Below are 5,791 nucleotides of genomic sequence, written 5' to 3'. Positions count from 1 at the left end.
GAGACACACTAATCTAGCATTTGTCCCAAGTTACCTAATCAATGTGATTAATAATGAAACTTAGTTTCTTTTCTTGTTAGGTGCTAGAAAGTGAGATAGCTTAACCCTTAACCAAAATAAATTGAGTTAATAAGACTTTTCCCCTCTACAAACATTACATAATGTTATATTTTATGGTTTGACCCTACACTATGTAACTTTACATGACACAATATTACTTTATTTGGATTAAAGTAATAGTTATATTCTCTGTCACAAAAATACATAAGTTTGAAGATTATCAACTAATAAAGAAATTATAAGGTTTAAAACCAATTATTGCTATGCAATGGGGGTTTGCCAACTTATAAAAAGATTATATAAAATTTTAACTATTCCAAGTAAAATATTACAAATGTTAAGCCTTTTATAAAAGAATTATATTTATTAATGAAAATGAATTCATAATGCATTTAGAAATTTGTGTTTTTAGATTAGTCAATATAAAAGTTTGTAGGTATGTCACCTTTTTTTTAAATTGATGTTATCATATTATAGGTTATTTTTTAAATTTAATATTTGTATAATTTATTAATTTTGATGTCTTTAGGATGTTCTAGTTACTACAAATATTAAATATTTTATTTTATTTATAAATTAATTATATATATAATCTATTAAATTAATTAGAGTTAAAGTCTTTAAAAAAACTAATTTAAAATAATTATATTTAATTTGTTTTATTATTTAAGAAAGATTTTATCTTTTATATATATATATATATATATATATATATATATATATATATATATATATATATATATATATATATATATATATATATATATATATATATATATATATATTTAATTTATAATTATATGAGATATTATTCACGAATTTTGCAACGTCCATATTAAATAATTTATTTTATTTATAAATTAGTTTGGTATACTAATTTATTAAATTAATTAGAGTTTTATATAAAATGATAGTTTAAAATAATTATATTTGATTTATTTTATTATTAAAGTGAGATTTTATCTCTTATATATGATGTCGAATATAATGTAGTAAATAAAATCGAAAATTTGCAACAAGTTGTCATGACGCTAAATATTTTTATTAAAAATTTAATCCAAAATATAGTAGGAATTAATTTACGGATTTTACTACGGAAATTACCTTTTAGCTTAGCTACGATGATTGACTATTGGTAAGTATCATTGTTTTTTTTTAACGAAGTTTTCTTTATTCATTATTATTTGTGACGGTTACATTTTTCGTGGTTTAAATCGTTGCATATTTACGACGTTAATTATGCGTCGCTAATTAAGCGATTTTTTATTACAATGTTAATTTCTATGGCTAATGGAATTTAATGTATGATTTCTCTATAGCAATCGTGAAAATATGTTATAATAGATGTTCTAATCTAACATTTGTTCGTTATAAGCTTCTATATAAGTTTGTCAAAAAAAAATCTTTAATTAAGGAGAACTACAGTAAACATATTAGCACCACTAAAGAATGCGATTGATTGGGCTTCAAAATCACAAGTAATAAAGGATTGTGGTACATGTCAATCTCATTACCAACTTAGACAAATTGATATTTTTCTTGATATTCATTTCATAAATAAGCATGAACTAGACTGAATACATTTCAATCGCTTGTAATGTTTGAAAAAGAAGGAAACATGATTGATGAGGAGGTGAAATTGAAACTGAATAAGTTCTCATAAGTCCTATCCTTGAAAACACATACATTGCACCTTCAGAGATAAAGTTACAGTTCCAGAAATTTCATTCGAACAAGAATGTGCTATACCTATCTAACTTTCTCTTAGAATTGAATTATAAAGTTTAAAGTTGTCAAATTTGATACATCCATTTTGTGGCCAAACACAGAAAATTAAAAAGAACTTTTATACTTCTCATGCGGTCAAATTTAAATATTAGATAGGTGTATTTTAAAAATGCATTGTTTTAAAATGTTGTAAACAATTTAGAAAATATTATTCTAGGAAGAATATGACACTATCATTTTAAAGTTTTTTCAACTAATCAAAGTATTGTTCATTTATAGTGGTATTTTAGTGGTAGGATGGGAAAAACTGAATTTAGTAATATTAAATTTTAATTTGAACTCCAATATTTTCAACCATATAAACACAAATTAAAAAGAGAAATATGATTGGTTTGGCTAGTGGAGACATGAGAAACACATGCCCTAAACACGACCATTTATAGGTGAGCAAGATATTAGAAGCAGCATTATTTTTATTATTTAGTTAACTCCATCAATCCTCGAGAATTATACGTTCTCCACAATTTAAAATTCTCCCACTAGACATTTTGAAGTTAATTATATTGCTTATATATACCCTATTGAATAATAGTGTCAAAGTTTGGAAGGGTTATTGTTTAACAATAACCGCTCATTTCTAACAGGTGCTCAACAACTATCTTTGCATTAAAAACGGTCTTTAGCATTTGTCTTAGCATTATTTCGGAATTTCGCAATCACGTTTGCAATTACCGAAAAAAATTGCAAATCGCTGGTTGCAAATTTGCATTGGTGTTTACATTAACTGTTTCAACAATATTTTCACTGAATACAGAGATATTGCAGAAAATTTACTTTTTTTTGAAACTGTAACTAACCATGGTTAAAGTATATTTGTCATAAAATTTGCAATATATATTTTATTAATAAATTTAATGTTTTGCAATAGAAATTTCAATAAAATAAACCTATTTAACAATAAAAATATATTCAACATAAATTGCACTAACGTATAAAAATATGAACTGCAATATATTTCGCAATAGCCAATATAACAAATATATGAAAATGAAGCAATAAAATTTGTATTTTTCTATAAAAGTATCTTCAACAAATACTGCAATATCTACACATTTTATATGAAAGCATACATTCAATGAAAACTGCATTAGTTTATAAAATTATGTTACGCAATACTCTTTGCAATAATATATTAAATTTCTTACTGCAATAATCTTCGCAATATCTATTTATATTACCCAAATTATATTTTTGTATATTATAGCAATATCATTTGCATTATACATATATGCAACTTTCTTTGCATTATGATAAAACTGCAACTATTCCTGTAATTACCTTATTCACAACTTTGTATTAATATTAACAATAATTGATACAACTCCATTTGCATTATTTGTAATGCACAATTTGTATAATTCAAAATAATATATTTTCAAATTTTGCAATAAATTTGCATAATTTTTGCAACCTTCAGCGCAATATTTAAAAAACAAATATTGTAATTCAATAAAATTCAAATTCCTGTATATAAATAATAACCAAAACCAACTTATATTCATCAATGATTCCTGTATCAATGCTTAGTACACCAACATAAATTCATTACAAATTTGTAAAACACATTTGCAAATGAAATTCACCAACTACTTGGACTTGTTCCATTAATATGACCAAAAATATCAACCAAAACATGCCAAATTTTACACAAAATGGCATTTCCAAATAACTCCTAATTATGTTAGCTTCAATCCATCCATCTCTATTTGTCCAACCCTATATCAATTCAACAAAATGAGAAATTAGATTGACTAATTAGTTTATATATTGAACAACATACAATTCTAATTTTCTTACAGCTTTTGAAGCCCAAGACTCATCACACCCATCATTGTGCATTCTCCAATAGCATTTGACAACATTATACAACTCATATATTGGTAATAAAATTAAACCATTTGACAACATTAAAAGAACTCATATATTCCACATAAAACTTAATTGCTTGAAACTTACTAAATAAATTTCATAAAACACTAACCTATTAATTAGCCAACATTAAAAAAGTCATATATATTGAACATAAAACTAAATCATTTGAAATCTTACTAAATAAATTTGAAAAAATATTAACCTATTAATTAGAAAATATTAAACATGAAACTAAATCACTTGACAATAGCATTATGTCAAACCTATAATTCAACATACAATTCAACCATCTTCATCAGCCAAATAGAATATGATTTTCATTTGAATATGAAGCATATTACCAAATTAAAAGTTGAATCACTAACCTTCTTCATCAGTCGTTTGGGGGATATTACCATTTTGACACGTTTAGAAGTTGAAGTTTTCGTCTTTAGAGACTCTTTGTCCTTTTTTGTTCTTTTATCACCAATTTTATATCCATGTACATCCTACAACAAGTAATAAGCTTTGTAAACACATAAATAATATTATTAACAAAACTATAACTTTATCAACCAAATCATACCTTGTCAGATTCTATATATTCAGATTCACTTAGATCCCGTTTTCTTTGAGATTTTTGTCTACTGATATTGTAAGATACCCTGTTTAACCAATATGAAATACAAAAGCAATTAGAACTCAAAATTGAAGAAACTGTAGTTTTAAAAGTTAAATAAGATATTCAAACAACCTTAAACTATAACTTAATTCTATACTAACTAACTAACATGTCAACACAAATAGATAACCTAAGAGCATCATATTAGACTTGAACTATAAACAATATCTATTATAAGCTATTTGAATTGCAGCACATTTCAAATAAGTTATAATCATCATATTTTAAATCACATTTATAAGTTATTTGCATTGCAACATCATATTAGACTTGAACTATAAACAATATTTAATTCAGTAAACCAATATGACTTCAATGAAAGCATAACATAATATAAATCATCAACAATGTCTAATTCAGTAATATAAACATTATATAAGCAATTCATATTGTAATATAAGAATTGGTTAGATATAATAATATAAACATAGCAATCTAGACTAAATATTTAGCAATCTAGGAATATTAACAATATTTACTAATATAAACATAGTTCATACATAGCATAACTGTAATATTTAGCAATATTTAGTAATATAAACATAGTTCATATAGTAATATAGGAATTGGTTCATAACAATACTTAATTAGGGGAAACTATAATATATAATCTAAACCATTAGGGAAAACTATAATAGACAAGAATAACAACAATAAACAAAATCAATAGCTAAGAATGAGAAGAAAATTACCGTTAAGAAGGAGAGAAGTGGAACTAGAAAAGGGCGACAGGGTATTAGAGAATCAGCTAGAGAAGCGGCGGGTTTGGCTACAGAAGTGTCTAGGGAAGCGGAGGATCTGACAAGAGAATCGGGTAGAGAGGCGGAGGGTTTGGCTAGAGAGTCGAGTATTATAGAATGGGATTTGGGGAGGGAAGGGTTTAGGATGTGGACGGCAATGAGAGGAGCGGGTTTTAAGAGACGACGATGGGGAAGCGGGTTTGAAGAGACGGTGATGGAGGAACGGGTTTGAAGAGACGAAGAGGCGGTGGGGGAAGGGATTTGGGGATCTAGGGTTTGGGCGGCGATGGTAGGAGAAAGAGGTTTGGAGAGAGAGAATGAAATGTAGAAATGATAGAATGGAGGGAGTGTTTAGTGTTTGGGGGGGAGCTTTGGCGCAAAAGGAATATTTACGCGGTATATTAAAAAATTTAGACTGTAGGTAACCGCAATAATTTTTGCATTAAATAATATATATCGCGAATTAATTTTGAACTAAAGAGTTCTGCAACTACCTATGCATTAAAGTGGAATATAGCGCTGAACTGCAATAGTTTTGGCAATAATATATATTGAAGGTCAATGCCGTTTTTAATTCAGATCCAATGGCATATTTGGTAATTATTTTTCAGCTCTCGGGTAAGAAATGCATAATTAGATAGCAACTATCTATGCATTAATTTCTATTTAG

General features: G+C 26.4%; 1 long non-coding RNA gene across 2 annotated transcripts; it reads right to left on the bottom strand.

The window, feature by feature from the left end:
• Positions 1–3,301: 3,301 nt before the first annotated feature.
• On the bottom strand, positions 3,302–5,457 carry LOC124922584. 2 transcript variants are annotated; one of them, XR_007097837.1, is made up of 4 exons: positions 5,074–5,457; positions 4,286–4,364; positions 3,646–4,208; positions 3,302–3,564 (listed from the first exon to the last, which is right to left on the bottom strand). It is a non-coding gene; the product is annotated as an uncharacterized LOC124922584 (long non-coding RNA). The 2 variants fall into 2 exon arrangements; XR_007097836.1 differs by having other exon boundaries at positions 4,086–4,208; positions 5,074–5,446.
• Between the last annotated feature and the right edge of the window lie 334 nt (positions 5,458–5,791).

Source organism: Impatiens glandulifera, chromosome 1 (genome assembly GCF_907164915.1).
Source record: "Impatiens glandulifera chromosome 1, dImpGla2.1, whole genome shotgun sequence".
NCBI classification, from domain to species: Eukaryota; Viridiplantae; Streptophyta; class Magnoliopsida; order Ericales; family Balsaminaceae; genus Impatiens; species Impatiens glandulifera.
The sequence above is the reverse complement of the archived record's forward strand: the minus strand, read 5'-3'. Positions and strand labels throughout refer to the sequence as shown.